General features: G+C 37.0%; 1 long non-coding RNA gene across 1 annotated transcript in view; it reads right to left on the bottom strand.

Annotated features, from left to right (window-relative positions):
• LOC147572555 (uncharacterized) overlaps positions 1–21,040 on the bottom strand; it is a 198,112-nt gene extending 177,072 nt beyond the window's left edge. The window contains exon 1 of the long non-coding RNA XR_015245782.1: positions 20,907–21,040. This is a non-coding gene — a long non-coding RNA (uncharacterized LOC147572555). The remainder of the gene's footprint in view (positions 1–20,906) is intronic.
• Between the last annotated feature and the right edge of the window lie 263 nt (positions 21,041–21,303).

Raw genomic sequence — 21,303 nt, 5'->3', positions numbered from 1 at the left:
AGTCCATAAAACTAACAAAAGCATGGCTGTTGGCATAACCAGAGTGAACAATTTAAGGGTGAGCAGAAGACAGCTAGCATTCACTAAACACTATGCATTCACAGTAACCCTACAAAGTAGGTAGAATGAATCCTATTAATAGAACAGAAAACTGATGTTTAGAGTATAATTTTCCCAAAGTTACACAGCTATTAAATGATGTATATATCATTTAAATCTACATCTATCTAGCTTCAGGGATCTTATTTTCTTCCATAAAACTTTAAAGACCTCCAAAAAGAATAGTATTGTCAATAAATTATGTGATTCCTGCCTCCTAATCATGGATAAAATCAAGACTTAAGACTTTCCTCAGAGGGCAGTTGGCAAAGAATGAAATAATAGTAAATTCTATCCAACCTGAAGCATATGAAGAAAAAGACTGGGGGGGGCGGGCAGAGAACTTAACAAAGCCTCAATAATCTGTGGAATAATATTAAGTGATCTCATAAATAGATAAATGGAATTCCAGAAAAAGAAGGGGAACAAAAAATATATTTGATGATATAGTGGCAGAATGTTTTTTTTTTTTATAAATTTGATGAACACTATAAATCCACAGAACCAAGAACCTCAATGAACTCCAAGCAGGATAAACAAACAAAAAAACACCAAGGCACATGATATTCAAATTGCTGAAAACCAGTGATAATACCTTAAAAACAGAAATAGGAAAAGAAAGACATGTTACATGCAAGAGAACAAAGATAAAAAATAATCTCACTTTTCTCATCAGAAACAATGCAAGCTAGAGGATAATGAAACAACATATTTAAAATACTGAATTAAAAAAAAGAAGTCAACCTACTGTTCTATATCCAGAAAAAATACCCTTCAAAAATGAACAGCATGGGAAAATCTTCATGACATTAAATTTGACAATTATCTCATGAATGTAACATCAAAAGCACAGGCAACAAAAGATAAAAGAGACAAAGTGGACTTCATAAAATTAAAGACTTTTATGTACCAACAGATACTACCAAGAAAGTAAAAAATAACCTACTGAATGAGCAAAAATATTTGTAAATTACTTGTCTGATAAGAGATTAATATTAATGTATAAAGAACCCCTACAACCCAAAAACAAAATACAAACAACCCAATTCAAAAATAGGCAAAGGACATGAATACACATTTCGCCAAAGAAGGTATGCAAATGGCCAATAACTACATTAAAAGATACTCAAATTTCATTCGTCATTAAGACAATACAAATCAAAACCACTCTGAGATATCACTTCACCTTCTCAGATGGCTATGATTTTTTTAAACTGGAAAATAACATGTGTATGCAAAGACATGGAGACATTGGAATACTGTTCATTGCTAGTGGGAATATAAAATGATATAGCTGCTACAGACAAGTTTGGCAGTTTCTCAAAAGGTTAAACAGAAATATCACATGACCCAGCATTTCCACTCCTAGGTATATATCCAAACAAATTGAAAGCAGAGAAATAAACAGGTATTTGTATACCAAATTTTGCAGTAGTGTTATCCACCAAAGCCAAAAGGTAGAAACAACCCAACAGATCCATCCATCAACAGATGCATGGGTAAACAAAACATGGTCTATGTATACAACAGCATGTTATTCGGCCATAAAAAGGAACAAAATTTTGATAGGTGCTACAACATGGATGGATCTTGAGAATATTATGCTTAACTAAATAAGTCAGACACTGTGTATTGATTTGATGATTCCACCTACATGAGATACCTAGAATAGGTAAGTTCATGGACACAGAAAGTAGTACTGAGGTACCAGAGACTGGGGGAAGAACAGAGGGTAAGTTATTATTTAACATGTACAGAGTTTTGTTGGGGATGATAAAATGGTTTGAGTGTAGACAGTGGGTGATGTTACACAACACTATGACTGTATTTAATGTCACTGAACTGTACACTTATAAGTGATTTAAATTTTTTTTTTCAACGTTTATTTATTTTTGGGACAGAGAGAGACAGAGCATGAACGGGGGAGGGGCAGAGAGAGAGGGAGACACAGAATCGGAAACAGGCTCCAGGCTCTGAGCCATCAGCCCAGAGCCCGACGCGGGGCTCGAACTCACGGACCGCGAGATCGTGACCTGGCTGAAGTCGGACGCTTAACCGACTGCGCCACCCAGGCGCCCCTACACTTATAAGTGATTTAAATGATAAATATTATGGTACATATATTTTACCACCAAAAAAAGAAAAATATGACAAAATAAAACAATTTAGATGAGCAAAAAGAAGTAAAAAAATCAGTTATGATCCCCTCATCTAAAGATAGCCAATTACAGTTTGATGTAAAATATTTACTTTTTTAATTCACAGTTATAGGTTTAACAACAAAAATAAAAACATACACCATAAGACATTGGGAGAAGAAAGTAGAAGAACTGATTCCAATGCCTCATCTCCCGCCACCCTGGTTTCTATTTCATGGTCCAGCAATGTCCATGAGCTTTATAGTACACTCACTTTCCACTCACTTTCTCACTCGTTATTGCTCTTCTCGATCTGTATACACTAGCTGTCTCCATTTCCTCACTTTACAATTCACTCCTCACTCTTGTCAATTAGGTTTTAGCCTTACCAAACGTATTCTTAATAAGATAATGTCTTGGGTGGATTCCCCAGAAGCAGATCCTGAGATGGGTATTCTTGTGCAAATGATTTATTCATGGGATGCTCTCAGAAAAATGGAGTGAGAGAAGCATAATTGGGCAGAAGGGGAAAAGTCTAAGCAAGAATGTCATCTCAACTGGAGGCTAGCTTTAGCCAAATCCACAGGGAGTTCTATGAATTGCCCCACAGAGGCAAAAGAGATGGACTTGTCTACCTCCACGTCAGTTAGTCATTGGTGGCAAGGTGCATAAAGAGTGGAATTGGGGAGTGGCTTACTGGAGCTGACTTGTATGGCGTGTGAGAACCAATTTTTAAATTTCTTAAAATTTTGCAAACTGGTTGTTAAACACAGCTACTATTAAAAATTAAATTATATAAATTTACAATTAAAGTATATTAAAAACAAAGGTAATAAATACTCAAAATGCATCACTTCCTAATTATGTTGCTATATTTTATCCATGTTCTTGAAGTTAATCACATCTATTATATGCTGTAGGTAGAACTACTATATAATGGTATGTTAATGAACATCTCTTTCCAGTTCCAGGTTCACAACATCACATTGGTAGCACTAAATCAGTCACAATGAGAGTATTTATGTACAAGTTGACAGACACTACAAATTAGGGCTTGGTTTACTGTTTTTTAATCAAGAAATCTTAAGGTGATGGAGAAAACCTTAATGAAGTAGCCGTTACATTGTGAATAGCACAAAAAAAGTTAAGAAAATACTTTTGGATGTATGTGAAAACTACTATCTGATTCAATAAAGAAGCCATTCATGCCATTGGCAAATGAGTGAAATCCTGCATACCTACCTGCTGTTTCATTTCCATACTACTCATTAACATAAACACAAATATCAACCAGCATTTATGTAACTGCATTTGTCAGTTATTTGAATACATAGACATTGGCTATGAATACAAGAGTTTGGTGGAAAGAAGAAAGAAGACAAAAAGGAAAGCACTCCATAAAAATCAATTAGCTATATAGAATTTGGAATAAAGAATATTTGACATTTGATTATTATTGTATACTACATGACTTTTACATCAGTAAAATTTATAATAAAAGTAGACAGATAGATGGACACAGGCAGATAGAGGCATAAATTTCTTTTCCAGAAAGCTGAGTGTTAAACATTTGCAAACATACTATGGAGGAAGAGGTGGGGAATGCAACTCCCTCCATTTGGACAAGGGCAATTCTTCAGAAAGGGCAAATTGTGAGCAAAACATCTCACAGTATCAGGAGCATAGATGCAACAGCCTGGTAGAAAGAATCTGGACAGGATGAGATGTTCCTTGACCTACGGGCTATGTCCCCATAAACCCATCAAAAGCTAAAAATATCTAAATTGAAAATGCATTTAGTACACCAAACCTACCAAACATCATAGCTTAGCTTAGCTTACTTTAAATGTGCTCAGAACATTTACATCAGCTGACAGTTGGCACAATCAGCTAACACAAAGCCTGGCTGATAACAAAGTGTTGCATAGGTCATGTAATTTATTGAGTATTATACTGAAAGTGAAACACAGAGGGTTATATGGGTACAGAATGGTTGTGTGTCTACTGTTTACCCTAACAACTGTGTGGCTAACTGGGGGATGGGACTTGCTGCCCAGCATCACAAGCGAGCATCTTACCACATATCGCTAGCCCAAGAATAGAGCAAATTTTCAAAGTACGGTTTCTACTGAATGTATACCACTTTTGCACTATTATAAAGTTGAAAATTTGCCAGACCATCATAAGTCAGGGATCATCTGTAGATGGCTAATGGCCTCTCTGTTGTTAAGCACAACAGACTCATGATTTTCAACCGCTTTGCACCAAATGGAGGAAGTTGCATTCTCTACAGTAGCTGATGGCTGACCTTTCCCTTCTCCTTTAAACAGACTTCTTTTAGATCTCTTGACATTACATCCTCATAGCTTTCCTCCTAACTCTTTGGCCTATTTTCTCCACACTCCTTTGTCTTCTCCTCCTCCATTAATTGTTGGAGCTCATCCAGCTCAAAGGCCTCTTTTCTTCTCATTCCACATTCTCTTGTAGGCCTCCTAATCTACCCCAGGCTTCATTTACTAGAGGAACTGCAATGGCTTCTAAATGTCTATTTTCTTTTTAAAATTTTTTTTTTCAACGTTTATTTATTTTTGGGACAGAGAGAGACACAGCATGAACGGGGGAGGGGCAGAGAGAGAGGGAGACACAGAATCGGAAACAGGCTCCAGGCTCTGAGCCATCAGCCCAGAGCCCGACGCGGGGCTCGAACCCACGGACCGCGAGATCATGACCTGGCTGAAGTCGGACGCTTAACCGACTGCGCCACCCAGGCGCCCCTAAATGTCTATTTTCAACCCAGGTTTCTCTTCTGAGGCCCGGACCCATGTCTCCTATTGTCTATTCAAACAACTCCACTTGGATATTTCAAAGGTGTTCCAGTCTTGATATGCCCACAAATCAAAGCCTGATTCCAACCCTCCAAAAGTATTTTTCTTCTTCTTCCTCCAGTATTCCATATCTTAGCAAATGGCATTACAATTCACCCAGTTACTTGTGCCAGACATCTGGAAACTATCCTTCACGTCTTCCCAACACCTTTCCTATGCCCCCACCAGCAAATGTTATTTCTATACATTTCCTGAATTTGTCACTTCTACATTCACACTGTAATCTCTTACTCAAGACAGGCTGCTCTCCCTGACAAGTAGGCTTCACCTCCACTCTTTTCGCTGCTACTGGGGCCCTGAAGTCTGTGACGCTAATTTGGTTCGATGCCGAGGCAGCCCACCCTAATCCCTTAACCACAGGGCTCTACGTGGGCTATATATGGGTTATAATAAGCTTTCCCTCTGCATCATCTCCACTTTCCCCTGAATGGTCACCCACATAATCACTTTGGCGCCAAGGCGTTCTACAAAGCAGTCCCTTCTTCAAGTCCCACACTTAAGATTCAGCAAAATTTTCTGTGGGAGTTCCTCTAGACCTCTATCTCCTTTCTCCTGACTTAAACTGAGAGAACATTTAGGATAGATGTGTCTCAACCCCAAACACTCCTATCTGCATTGCCATTCTTCCTCCCACCATTTACAAGGGCAGGGACAGACAGGGTTCTCTGCTCTTCTTCTTGTATGCCAAAGAAATGCAAATTAAAACAAATAACTACTTTTTTCCCTAACAAAATAGCAAATGAGTTTTATTTGAAAATACTCAAGGATAATGAGAATGAGGTGAAATAAATATTTTCAGACAGCATGGACAGGAGTGTAATTTGATACTGTCTCTCTTTGGGGGAAATACCTGGCAATATGCATCTTTCACTCAAATGCAGTAATTCTACTTCTGTGAATACATTTTGAAAACTACAAAATACAGATGAAGATATAGGCACAATAATACTCATCAGGATGTCATTTACAAAATCCAAAATTTTAAATGACCTAAATCTCAACCAATAGGAAATTGGTAATATAGCATATGGTACATATGTATGGGGAAATATGATGGCTGTTGGAAAACTGGAATTGCTTATATTGTAACAGCTAGAAAGACAGGATCACACTTTTTTCAAAAATTCTATATGCTATATGATCTCAACTAAATAAAAAAACATCTGAAAATGTTGTAAGTCGATACAACAAAATGTTACTCCTAAGAGGGAAGCTTATGCTTTTCTTTCTTCCACATCATACTGTCTTATAATTTTCATCTTTACTACTTTCCATTTACTCATTCAACATACTATTGAGCATAATTATATGCTATTATTCATCATTCTCAACATTGGGGATACTGCAATGGAAAAAGAAAACAGATGAAATCCCTACTTTCATGGAGCTTTGCCTGCTTAAGATAAACAAAAATTAGAATATATAGTATATATATACTACAACAGATAGAAAGTTATTAAATGTTGGAGAGAAAAAAATCAGCAAAAAATAGGGATTGAGAGTGCTAACAAGAGGGTGAAGAGTGTGATTTTAAACAGGACAGTCAGGGCAGCAGTCAGGGCAGTCTCACTGGGATGGTGGCATTTGAGCACAGACCTTAAGGAGATGAGGACAAAGCCATGTGAGGTCTGGGGAAGTGTTGCTGGCAGAGGAAATAGCAGGTACAAAGGTTCTGGGGTGGGAGTGTGCCTGGAGTGCTCAAAGAACAACAAAGGGGCCAGTGGGGCCAGAGCAAATAACCATGGCATTCTTTTATACTGAGCTAGAGATAAATATTTCTGAAAAATAAAATATAAAGATATATCTGTATCAGTGCAGATACTTAATATATGAAAGCAGAGTAAGAAAACCTGCATCTAGTGAAATTGATTATATGGAGGTTCTGTTTATTTTCATTTTTCTACTTGTTTTCCAATGACTCAATTCAAAAATTTAAATTGGAATTATTATAAATTCCAAACACAAGATTTTGCTTGTAAAAGCAGGTTTTATAAAATACTCTTACCGTAAAAAGACATTACATGTCCCTCAAAAGATAATGTAATGTAATAAAGTAACTCAATGAAATAGTAGACTACAGTTAAAAGCAATCAAAATGGACATATCACAAAAGCGTAATGTTGACTGAAAAGAATTTACTGGACAATATGTACAGCAATATGCCATTAATGTAACTTATTAAGCATGAATAAAACAGTGATATACTATATGTCATTAATGGAGGCACACAGGTGTGTAATGTTATACAAAACAAATAGGTAACATACCACACACAAGTGACCATTGTTACCCAAAGAGGTGGTAGGAGAAAAAATTGGAAAAGGTCAAAAGGAAGATTCAAGATGGGAAGAAAACACGGCAAAACATTAGTTGTTGTTAATGTGAGGTGGAAACAAGGGTGCTTGTTCTATAATTCTTTGTACTTTTTAGTATTTTTTAAAATTTTTCTTATAAAGGAAGGAAGGAAGGAAGGAAGGAAGGAAGGAAGGAAGGAAGGAAGAAAAATGAAGGAGGAAGGAAGGGAGGGAGGGAAGGAGGAAGAAGAAAGGAAGGAAGGAAGGAGGAAAGGTGGGGGAAGGGAGGCTGGGGAGGTAAGGGAAGGGAGGCCTATTTTCCACATCTGAGGTAGTCAAGTGTATTAAAATCAACAAATGTTCAGTGACCACCTATGAACCACAGACACTGTTTCTGGGGCGAAGTGTACCAAAATTAATGAGACACAGGCCCTTCCCTGGAGAAGTTTCCTGGCAAAGTCTGGTAAGCACACAAGTATGATTAAAAAAATTTTTTTTTAATTTCAATAAAAACCCTCTAATTGCTAGTGCCTTATTCTAGATAAATTATCACTGATAATAGCTAAATTTCATTTTCATTAAGTATTCTAATTTAACTAGAAGGGGGATACCTGCTAAAAATAGGTACATTGACATCAAATAGGAAGAAGCAAAAAAAGCTCACAATCATAAGCATGAAGAGGGGAAGGGTCCATTGCCACTAATACCCCATTGTGAATGACCATAATCAAATCTCAATTAGCTGGGCTGTTTCATCTGCAAATCAAAAAAAAAACAAAAACAAAAACAAAAAACAAAAAACCTAACTCCAACTTACTTAATCAAAGTTCACATATTATAAAGTCCAGATATGGTTCTAGCTTTCAGTTCTAGCTAGAGTCAGGTCTGTATCCAGATGCTCAAGCAATATCACCTAGAATCAATCAATCTCTTTTTTCTTTTCTCTTTTCTCTCTTCTTTTCTTTTTCTTTTCCTTTTCTTTTCTTTCTTCCTTTCCTTTTCTTTCCTTCTCTTTTTCTTTCTTTCTTTCTTTCTTTCTTTCTTTCTTTCTTTCTTTTTCTTTTTTTCTTTCCTTCCTTCCTTCCTTCCTTCCTTCCTTCCTTCCTTCCTTCCTTCCTTCCCTCCTTCCTTCCTTCTCATTCTCGGTCTGCAAACACTTGGATCTGCCATCTTTTGCCATGGCAAATATCTCAGGCAGGTCCTCCATGTAAAGTGAGAAAATGGTCACCAGCAACTCCAGCTAAAGAGAGCACTTCGAACACCAGTTCCACACTGATACTCACTAGCTCCTATTGAACTGGCTTTGGAAAGTATCTACCACTGTAGCCAAGAGATATCATCACCTCCACAGAAACCCCATCAACTAAGAGTAAAAGAGAGGTCATTTTCCAAAGAAAAATAAATGGTGTAGGCAAAAACAAAAGTAGACATATGAAAAAAGGTTTACAAAATATTTTGTCATTAAGTTGTGGTAATAATAATATTAACAATATCAAGCTCTGTGCTAAGCAGACTACAAACATTATCTCATCTCGAGCACATAACATCCTGTGAAGTAGATACTCAGTACATACTGACTTTAAAATTGAACAAATCAAATCTTGAGGCAGTTAAATTGCCCAAAATCGCCCCCATTAAGGAGCAGGGACAGAATTGGCACCCAGATGGTAGATTAATCATTACTTTCAAAGGATCAAATGATTCCAAATGAATTCTATATATATTTGCTTTTAAAGATGATTATAATCCAGACCAAGAAAGATACTTTGAAAATGCGTAAATAATAAATCCAGTTCCAGTTAGTAACTCTCTTCCAACTGCCATACTAACCTTTCTCCATTTTCCAACTATCCTCTTTCTTAGCAATCCCTCCTCTTTCCATTCCATGCTGCATATAAAGGAACCTGACACAACCTCAAATATCAATAATCCAACTCAATGCAGTAAATATGTATGAAGTGTTACTATGTGCAAGGCTCCAGATCTCAAACTTGAAAATACAGTCTTTATGTTAGGGAGTCCACAGTTTAGGACTAAAGACAGACATATCTCCCTATCTCTCATTCTTACCTGTATCTCTCCTTTTCTGTCTCTTTATTCCTTTTTTTCCTCAGGTTGAGGAGGCAAAGAGTAAGAACCAAAGTCCACCCAGTTCTCCACTAGCCAAGCCTTATACCCTGGCCCAAAGCTCTACCAGCCCAGAAGAAGGGAAGACTTTTTCTAAAAAAAAATAGTTTTAAACAAGGGTGCCATATATAGTAAGAAAGGTTTTCTTGGGGCACCTGGGTGGCTCAGTTGGTTAAGCCTCCAACTTCAGCTCAGGTCATGATCTCACAGTTTAGGAGATTAAGCCCCACATAGGCCTCTGCATTGACAGAAGGGAACCTGCTTGGGATTCATTCTCTCTCTCTCTCTCTCTCTCTCTCTCTCTCCCTCCCTCCCTCCCTCCCTCCCTCCCTGCCTCCCTGCCTCCCTCTCTCTCTGGCCTTCCCCACTTGTACTTTCTCTCTCAAAATAAATAAATAAACTTTAGAAAGAAGTTATTTTAAAAAAAAGGTTTTCTTTCCTTCCTTCTGTCCTTCCTTTATGCTTGCTTCCATCATTATGGGCCATTATCTGTCTAGGTGTTAGGTATACAATGGTAACCAAAGCAGGGTTTCTATACTCATGAATTTAAAGCCTAATGGAAAATGTGAATCGATAAAGTATTATATGAGAAGAAAATACAGTAATATAAATATGTTTTTAAAAAGGAGCATGAAAAGAGTAATTAACTGAACCTGAAGAGAAAGAGGAAGAGAGTGGTCAGAGGAATGCATTTCTGAGCTGGGTTTAAAACGTCTATTGGACCTTGCTGAGCGGACAAGAGAGAAAAGCAACCAGGCATTAAAAATAGAATACACAAAGGCTCAGAGGTGCGAAACACTACTGTAAGTCATATTTGCTCTGGCATTAGGGGAATTTTCTACCTCCCAATCTGCAATTGACCTCAAAGTGGTCCCATAGACTAAAATCAGCTTTGAATAAAGATTCTAACATATTATTTTCCAAATCCAGGCAGTAAAAATCATGCATGTAGCATCAGTAAGCTACATTTTCAACTAGAATCTACCTCTACAAAGGCAAAATTATATGGCATTAGAATTTGCTCATGATCCAAAACCAGGCAGGCGTCAAGAAAAAAGTGGAACAATTTCATTTCAAAACAGAAAAAAAAATAGGTATCATTTAAATTAAAAAAAAGAAAAGGAAGCACCTCCTTTCTTTGCACCTCATCCTCAATCTATACTCCTAATTTTACCCAGACAAGTGCAGCCAGGCTTCCCTGCTCTCTTATTGTGTGGAGATGGCTTTGGCAAACAGATCTCTGTGCATCTGAGCAAAGCGCGGATGGGGATTATTGACCATATTTGTTGATGGGTCTGTTCAACTCTACTGAGAAATGTTTGCTTAGGAAAGAGCCAGGATGGTGCCAATACAAAAGCTAACCCACCCATTTCTTCATACGACATGTTGGTCTTCATGAAGTGTGGTCTGAGGTCATTTGTGGGCCACCAGAGAGAATGAATGCATGGCTGATTTTATGAGGCCTGCCAAGAGATAAGGAGCAGGCTGCAGCTTTAACTGCTACAAGGTCAAATACTTGACCAAAAGTGAAAACAAAAATGAAGGAAGCAGAATGTTGCAAATGACAGGGGAAAAAAAAAAAGAGAGAAACAGAGAGAGACAGAGAGAAAGGATCTCTTAAAATCACACAACATAAGGAATGCAACTGAAAAATAATCATACTAAGGTCGCTTTATGAATCTTTGTGTAGTTGCTATTCTTTCTTTTTATGATCATCTCAAGTAACTAAGTACATATGGCATGTTTGTAAGTAAAGCAGTCGATGAAGTCAGTTACACCTCTGCATTTATTACCGTGCCCCTGAGTATTATTAACTTTTACACTCCCCATAAAATATAATTTATCACTTAAATAATTTGCTTTGTGTCAGGGTTCAGTGTGCTCCAGTGCTTTCCTGCTCATTAAATGAGATATTTTTACTTAATGAGCCAAGGATGTCCTTTGTATTTAACATTTGAATTGATTTCTAACACTTCATTTTTATAATAGTTTGGTATGTGATTCTAAAAAATGTGGGTTTCATTTCACAATGTCAAAGGAAAACAATACAGAAAATTGTTAAATATATGTGGAATTTAGTTGATAAATGGTTTTATCCTTAACTAACTATAAAGACTGAGTGAACAAAAATCATGAAAGTATGCAATCATAAAATAATGATTTTTTACACTAGTGAGCAAATCATGGAATTTGGGAACTGAAGTATCTATCAATTGTTCAAAACAAAACTTCACTCTAAGCCACACAGAAAAAAAGTTATCATCTTATGTGAAATAGAAAGTCTTAAGTCAAAGCTGCTGTGGTTGACTGAGCAGCGTGGGATTGTTTTCAACATGTAGAGCTACTATGTTCTGATTCAAGATTGTCTACATGACAAAAATGACTGGCTGCTTGGACATTTCTTTTCATTTAACAAACCAAAGCTTGAGAATTGAAGTCCCATGTTTCCTAAGTCATTTGCAAGTCATTCAGTATTCTAAACAACTGTAGATACTTACTGTCACCAGACAGGGGAAGAGGGGAAAAAAAGGGTTTTTGATCTGAGTACTACAAACAAAAGTATTATATTAGCCCAAATTATTTATAATTCACAATATATTCCCATGTGTATCTTGATGTAAAGCTTCTAATTTTAGATAACAGCACACTGGATTTTTCATTTATTAAGATTTATTTTATCCTTTAAATAGGTATGAATATATCACTACAATATATATCGCATCATATGTATATATCTTTATATATAGTATAGCATCATTAAGGAAAGCAGGATTTAAATGATTTGAGAACAAAACAGTCAAATGTCCATTTTCATTTTACAGTTTAGAGAACTTAAGCATTCTTCTCTTGTTTCTCACTCAGCATTGTCTCTCATTCTATATCCCTTGCCTATTTTTTCAGATCCATGAAAATGGAGTGTCATTCTGATTGTCTGTGATGACTAAACACCAGATGGATAAGACCTTGAAACATTAGTACCAAATCTGCCAATAAACATTTCCATGGTCAAATAAGCTTGGGAAGTAATGCCTATTTTAGTCTTCACTTGTAGATTCACAAAGCACACGAGCATTTTTAAAACTATGGGAGATCCTGCAGAGAAAAACTTGTTTATCCCAGAGTTTCTCAAACTTATTAGACTATGGAAATTTTTGGTCCAAAAACACTTTGAAAAATCCCTTTCATCTAGGGTTTCTTCATGTAGGGTTTCATCTAGGGTTGCTTTCATCTAGGGTTTATCAATTAATTAAATAACCAGTTGGTTCAGTGACTGAGTTTGTTTTTTAGAAAACATCCTTCCCCATGCTCCATATCCCAGTCCCCAGGGCAGCCATTTACAATTCTGAATATTGGTTGCCTTTCAGATTGTATTTATGTGTATGGCGCCCCCTGGAGTTGCATCATATAGGACCTATGGATTGTGTGCCTCCATCCCCATGTTTGACCTCTCTAAACTCTGAGGTTTGTAGTATATAGACAGTATCTATTCCATATGTAAGACAGGAAAAATCAGTTTAAATATTTCACTAGAGAAATAAAGTATCAATCAACTGAAAAGTAAGTGTGACTTGAAGAAAAGTTTACATTATGAAATATTTCAAAGAAATGCAAATTCATTATTTGAAAGAACATGGTATCTTTGGAACCAATGCCCTGGAAGATCTAACTTTAATAATGCAATAGTAATTATTAATACAAAACTATTTTCAATTAATTTATTAAAAGTATTATTCATTTAAAAAATTACCCCAAGTCCTAATGCAGTATTAATTCCAAGTTCACATAATCTAAAATAATAAAAATTGAGTAAATCTTGATAACTTGGGCCTAAATAGATATTTAAAAAAAAAAAAAAAAAAAAAAAAAAAAAACAGGGCATTTGTAAATTACTTGATTCACTTAAAAAACTGATTCATACATTGATGATGGCTTTGGTCATGGATGAATCACACTTCCATACAAACAGAGGCAATGAACAAGAATTTACATGAGTATGTGGTACTGTAATTCTGCAAAATGAAGATTGGTCCAGAAAGATCTTTGTTACTTAACATATCTGAAATTCAATCTCACCAAATAATTACAACTTGTTTATTTCATTCTAATATGTTCAGAATCTTTAAAATGTTAAATACATTTTAGTTTTATATCTAGAAAAAGTACTATTTAAAAAAAAAAAGAAGTACTATACATTAATGTCATTGGAAAAGCCCTTACCCTGTAAGATGCTCCTGCCCACAAAGGCAGCCTTACCTCCTCCCCCTCTTTAATCTCTTTGTCCTCCAGCAAAACCTACCCACATCTAGGAAGCTTTTCTTGACCAACTTCTCCTGCTCCCAGCTAGATTCAGTGCCCAACCTCTATCTCAGTAATATCTCGTGTACCACCTCTATTATTTCACTTCCCCTACTTTATCATGATGATCTCTTTACTTGTTCATAAATTTGAGCTGTGGAAGTCAAAAAATGGTGACCAAAGGCAAAACTCTCATAAGCTAAGTTAATGTGCAATATTCTAGTTTGGATAAAATATTCAAAGGAACCTGGTGATGATAGTATTTTATGGAATAGAATGGAGAGGATGTGGGAGTGTTTTGTCTCTCTGGAGGTTTTTATTTTGTTTGCCTTTCTTTTTTTTTTTTTAAGTAGGCTCTACACTCTGGACACAGCCCAACATGGAACTTGAATTCAGGACCCCGAGATCAAGAGTTGGATGCTTAACCAACTGAGCCACCCAGGCACCTCATTTATTTTATTTAATTTTTTTTTTAATGTTTACTTGTGAGAGAGAAAGTGACAGAGTGCTACCAGGGGAGGCACAGAGAGAGAGGGAGACACAGAATCCAAAACAGGATCCAGGGTTCAAGATGTCAGCACAGAGCTCAACGCAGGGCTCAAACTCACAAACCCGGAGATCATGACCTAAGCCAAAGTTGGACACTTAACCGTCCAAAATAGTTTATTTAAACTATTTCAAATTTAGGTAAATGCTATACTCATTTTTTTCCAGAATGGTTTCCCTTTAGCTGTACTTTAAGTCAAAGACAGGAGTTTGATAAAATTCTCAAGCTCCTTTAAGAATATAAGATGCTACTCCCTGCCTTCAAGGCCTCTCTGCATCTCACAGGCTTTCTTGCATTACTGTAATAGGACTTTTCCATGAGAAAGAAGCTAGTGCTAATTTAAGTTCTCTACATTGTCTTTACAAAGGAGGCCTATTGTGATACTTTACTGACTCAAGATCTTCTTGCACTAGTCCCCAAGGGCTCTCAATATCACTATTTTTGTCTCCTTATGAGGAAATCCGACATATTTAGTATCTCAAACTAAAAAAAGAAAACCATCTACAAACACATTTGCTTGAAAGAGTGTGGCCAATTTAGGCCCTTGGAGAAGACGGGAGGCCTAGAAAGCAGAACATACTTCATACTTCATACTTCAGAACAGTCTTCTCTGTGACAGAAGTCGTTCCTTTCTAGAAATGGCCTCTTTTCTGAATCCTGACTAGAAGCAGTACCTGAGCAGAAGCAGGTTTCCGAACCTGGCTATGATATCTTTCCTTAAGCCCTTATTTTAGTGGATATGACGTGGAGGAGGGGGGAGTTCCTAGCTATTTTAGCTATCATCACAAGCCTCCTATTAAAACTAGAGCTTTGTTATTACTATACCTTTCTTCTGGTGTTTCATAAAAGAAAGAGAAAGAAAGAAAAGAAAGAAAGAAAGAAAGAAAGAAAGAAAGAAAGAAAGAAAGAAAGAAAGAAAGAAAGAAAGAAAGAAAGAAACGGAAAGAAAGAAAGAAGTCCCTGTGGTATTTCTTATTTACTGAAGGTGTAACTTGCAGTTTGCCCAGCCCCACAGCTGGGAAAGGGCACAGGCATTTTACTTTATCAGAGCAAATATTCATCAGAAAACGCAAGTGAAAGTTGAAGCTGGGCCTTCCACTTTCAACCGTCAGCAAGTTCTCCACCCCACCTACACCGAGCTTTCACTGAAGGAGCTGGATGAGGCCCATCCTGCTCCTGCACACCCACCACCACAGCGTAACTTTTGTGCCATTACCTTTGGCACAGCTGCTTGAAATTAACACTGTAGCTCTTCCAGTAAGAGTGAATGTGGACATATCTTGGCAGAACTGCACCAAGAGAGTGCAAGAGAGGTGGTGAGGTACCTCCAGCAGGAGAAGTAGTGAGGTACCTCCAGCTAGGAAAAGCTAGACAATATTGCACCGGCAACCACCTCTGCCAGAGTGGCTGTGAAATACTTGGGGGGGGGAGTCACAGAAGTAGATATCGTAGGTCTCAGACAACTTTGCAGCATTTTGCTCTCAGCGTAGTAAAAAATGAAGCATGATGCTTAAAAATGAAACTTACAAACCAAGCAGAATTTTGCCAAACAGATAAAGTCAAATTATTTTTTTCCTCACAATAGTCCATCTTGTGATTTCATTAACAGAAGTGACGTGCTAGTTCAAATCAGATATTTTCCATCATTAAAACATCCACAAGCAAATTTGTCTCACATAACAGTTGAGTAACCACGCTGAGAGTACAAGCTCAGGGGAACAGAAAGTGAAAATACGGTCCTAGCAGCATGATTTAAATTAATTAAACAAGCGTTAATATCTTCAAGCATTCGCACACTATGGCTTCAAATCTTTGGTGGGAAAAGCTATAATTTATATGTTCTACCATTTTAATATTTTCTATGTATTAGATATATACAGTAGCTGTGCTAGCTGATGCTCTAAACAAAAGATACAGTTGAAAACACATGCTATAATAATTAAAATGTTATGCTGACACTATCTTTCTTCTAGGATCTTGTAACATCTGTATTGACTGTGATAAGCATTGATTATCTGGAGTGATGTAAATATTTGGGGAGTTAATAACAATCAGGAGTTCAGTGCATGCTAAGACACCAAAGATAAATCACAGGAAATTCAGATCAAAGCAGGTTTGTGAATAAGCTTGTTTTTATAGTTAATGACTAACTATAAAGTGCATATACACATTTCTTTTCTCCAATGAAATGCACAAGGAAATGTCATAAAGAAACATCCCATCCTGTGTAGCATTTCTGTACATCTGTCGAATTTCCATATGTAGAGAGGAGGATGTCAACACACAGCACTACAAAGACTGAATTGATCCAATCCATCAAGTACTTAACATGCACTTTTAAAATCATTAAAAAGTTCTTTGAATTATTAAGACCTTTTTTCAAAAGAAAAAAAAAAGAAGCCCACAACTTATAAATCTTGCATTTCCTGAGAGGTTAATTTAAGGATGCTGGGGTCAGCAGTTATCCAGTTCTAGCAAAGATTCTGAAATTTCCCTTCATGTACGGCCTGATACTGAGCCTTTTTTTTTTTTTAAGAAAAAAAAATGCAGTTTCACCAGTTAGATATCTTACACTCATTATGAACCTTATTTTGAAGAGTGAGCACATGCTGAAGCCACTGAACTGAGACTCTTTTCAGTTTATCAAAATAGGTACAGAAATAACTGGTGGTCTATGACCTACTCCTTACATGGATACAGATAGATACACAGTAAACTTTTCAGAATATTAAGTAACCCTTAACTAAATCTAAAAGCCCATTATGATCTCCCTCCTTCCTTCTCTTTAGCCTCACCTATTGACATTGAACTTTCAAAGCTACTCACTTTCTCCTGCCCCCAACACTTTATCATAGCCCTCTGCCTAAAACACACTCCCTTTATTACCTGCTATTTAACTGTTCCTGGGTCCGTCATTAACATAACTCAGTCTTCATAACCTCTAGAAACTCTTTCTTGATACACCCTACTCTGGGTCAAGTGCATTTTCAAGGTACTCCCACAGCACCCTGTACTTATCCCTACCAAAATATTTACCACATTGTACTGAAATGGCGATTTATCTTGTCCACCTCTCTAAAAGTCTATGTGCTATTTTGAATCAAGGGCCAAGTTTTATCATCTTTATATTCTCAGAGCATAGCATATAGCATCCACTCAATACACGATCAAGTGAATAAGAAAGTAAGTCAATGACACATTCATTCTCCTGATATAATGTGATTCTGAGAAAGACCCTACCAGAGGTGTCCCACATCCAGAATAGAATGAAGACTTATTCTAAGCAAGTTTCAGGGATCCAGAGTGTCTTTGACTGGTCTCAACCATTTGAGAAGATATAGATCCTTTGAGATCTAAGAGCAAAGAAATCTAGAGAAGAAGCTAAGAGAAAAGCTAAAGTCAGTCAAGCTTTGCAAAGTAGAACAAAGCTAGTAGGTAATCAATATAATAACCAATATTTTTAAAATAACATAAGCTAGTAAAATGCTCCCCAAACCTGGTTGATTCCTCTCCTGAGTATTTATTCCAGAGGCAGAAGATGGGAGGAAGTGATTGAGGGAAGGGAAGGAAACATGTCCACAGGACATATACTAAAAGATTTATAACAAATTTATTTTATTTTTTTAGTGTTTATTTATTTTTGAGAGAGAGGGACAGAGCACAAGCCCGGGGGTGGGGGGGGGGGGGGAAGATGGGCAGAGAGAGAGGTAGACACAGAATCTGAAGCAGGCTCCACTGAGCTGTCAGCACCAAGCCCAATGCAGGGCTCAAACTCATGAACTGTGAGGTTCTAGCTGAGGTCGGACACTTAATTGAGTGACACCCAGGCGCTCCTATAATACATTCATTTATGATAGCCAGGAATTGGAAACACCCCAGGTGTTCCTCAACAGAGGGATGGCTAACCATTTTGTGATATATTCATAGAATGAGATACTACTCATTAGTAAAACAAACAAACTACTGATACACCCAATAACATGCATAAATCTCAAAAACATGCTGAGTGAAAGAAGCCTTACACAAGAATCGCATATTGTGTGATTCTCTTTCTATGAAGTTCTAAACAGGCAAAACTAATCTATAATGAAAAAAAAATCAGAACAGCAAATGCTTATTCTGGAATGGGTCATGAGGAGACTTTCTAGAGTGATGGTAGTGTTCTGTATCTTACACAGACATAATCTGTGTGACCTATAGGTTGCACAGGTGTATATATTTGTTAAAATGTACCAAATGGTACACTTAGGATTTGTGTCTTTCACTATATGTAATTTCTACCTTAAAAATAATAAATAAATGAGTCCTAGTTCATGATATACCTGCTGAATGAAATGTGTAGGCATGAGGAATACGAACATTGTTAACTTACTTTGAAATGCATCAAAGATGAGATGACAGATGAATAAAGTGATGAAAAGATGAGAGACGCACAATAAAGCAAATAGAGCAAAATGTTCATTGTAGACTCTAAGTAATAGGTATATGGCAATTCACTGTATAATTCCTTCAAATTTGCTACATTCAAAAAAATTTATAATGCAATATTGGAGGTGAAGTATATATTTTGAATCCCCCATCCCAGAGTTACTGGGGCAGAGGTATAAACTTGTCATTTATCTACATATTATTAAGCTGGCCAAATTGTTGTTCTGTTTTTTTTCACACAGCCATCAGTTGCAGGTCTATAGCATTAATATTTAGGATACTGAAATTTGACCCAATCTAATAATATTTTGAGAACCTACACCTCAACCTCAAATTTTCTCTCCCATTTATTGCAAATTGATGCCTAAAATTCCACCAACACAGATTCACTCCATGAGGGAAAAGTAAAAAAGCCAGTAAATCAGTAATTTACCCACAATGGCAAAATAATATAATAAAGCTTTCTCAACTGGCAGTTATCTGAGTATGTATTTTGCAGGCAGGTATGGCAGAGCAAGAATGGAAAAATCAAAAGGAATACGAGCACGTAAAAATGCCCAAGACAATCTTGCCTCCTCTCAGCTGTCCCTCAAACGTGCCATCCAGTGAAATGACCAAATGCAGCAAATCTCTGGGATATTGAAGGAAAGCTATTTTCCCCCTCTAGGCCTCAATTACTTCAACTGTGAAACAGAGACTATCTTTCCTAACTATAATCTATCATGGTTCCAAGACAGAGTTACCAAACGAAATACAGGACGCTTGGTTACATATGAATTTCAGATAAACAGTATTTTTTTTAATATAAGTATGTCCTTACTGGGGCGCCTGGGTGGCTCAGTCGGTTAAGTGTCCGACTTCGGCCCAGGTCATGCATGATCTCACGATCCGTGAGTTCGAGCCCCGCGTCAGTCTCTGTGCTGACAGCTCAGAGCCTGGAGCCCGTTTCAGATTCTGTGTCTCCCTCTCTCTCTGCCCTTCCCCTGTTCATGCTCTGTCTCTCTCTGTCTCAAAAATAAATAAACGTTAAAAAAAAATTTTTTTTTAAAGTATGTCCTTACTATTGTATTGCACATACCTATTCTTAAAAAAAAAAAAAAAAAATCAAGATTTACTTGATGTTCACATTTAACCGGGCACTCAGCTTTATCATTGCTGTTTGTTTGTTTGCCTTTTGCTAAATTTGGCAACTCTCTTCCAAGGGAATGCAAACATTAAAGTTTTAGCTCAGAATCACTGCTATTTTGATTAAAACTGCCTATGACTGTGAAGCCAGAGACTCATTTGGAAAAGTATAATTATTATGTGTGCAAAGGATTTCAGTATATGATGCAGATGGTATGCTCAAGCCACAGGTATTCAGGGGAGGGATCCTGGTTTTCCTGAACGCCAATGCTTGATTCTTCAGAGGCCATAGTGTGTCCAGCCTAAAAGGAATAGTGGATGCAGACAGATACTAAAAGACATGCTCCAAGATCTGTGAATTGACCAACAGTCCGTGTATAAAACTCAGCACAAGATTAGTGAGAATGAGGGAGAAATACTTCATTTGGATCAGTACATCAACTTGACACAAGTTGGAGAAGGACTGCTTTAACTGAGCCCAGCTCCAACCAAATGCCTTTATGCCAAGTCAATGCAGAATCAAGAAGATACTTCTTACGTGTCTGAAGTTACAGGGCGTTCAAACAGCAGACATTAAATGACCACCCTGGAGTCTACAAGAGGTCACTGGGGCTAACTGAATACTCCATTGTTTTATTTTAAATCCCATGTGAAATGGTCACAGATAAAAATGAGGTTTTCCTAAAATGCTGACTGAATCTGTTTTGTGAGAAACAGGGTGGGAAGCAGAAAGGCTGAAATCCCTCTGCCTGAGCATTCAGCTTCAGGGTGGGGAAGTTAACTATTTCATATTTAAAGGTTAGATTTAATTTCCTAAATCAGGTACCAAATTTGGAGGCCACTAGGGTAGGAGTCAGACCCAGAAATTGTCTTGTTTATTCTTGTTCATCCTCATAAACACAGACTATTGTGAAGGAAGTTTGAAAAGAGTTAAGTAATAAAAAGTTGCTGCCTGATAAATGTTGACCTTCAGAGTGTGCACTGGCAGTTTCTTCCAGGCTCCTTGTAACGTGCAACCCCTTTACATGGTGGGCAAGGATTTTGAGTCAGGAATGTGTGACGTATTGCATGGGCTTTTGAAACCTTGACACCAACTGAGGTCATGCCTAAAGAAACAAAAAAGTATTTACCTAAATTCAATCTGGTCTTCACATACACATGGATACAAATTATATTTCATATTTTCTGCAAACATTTTAAATTCATTTTCCCTTTCTTTATAACACAATGTATTGTCTTATGCTAGTTTAATTTCTCAGCTATTGTTCATTCCACGCATTGAGTCCTCTACATATAAGCTTTTTTTTTAAGACTATGCATTAACTTCTCTTTCTATAACCCCTGACCAGCTTTTTCTTTGCTTG

Source organism: Puma concolor, chromosome E4 (genome assembly GCF_028749965.1).
Source record: "Puma concolor isolate L17-30 chromosome E4, mPumCon1.1.hap2, whole genome shotgun sequence".
In the NCBI taxonomy this organism is placed as follows: Eukaryota; Metazoa; Chordata; class Mammalia; order Carnivora; family Felidae; genus Puma; species Puma concolor.
The sequence above is the reverse complement of the archived record's forward strand: the minus strand, read 5'-3'. Positions and strand labels throughout refer to the sequence as shown.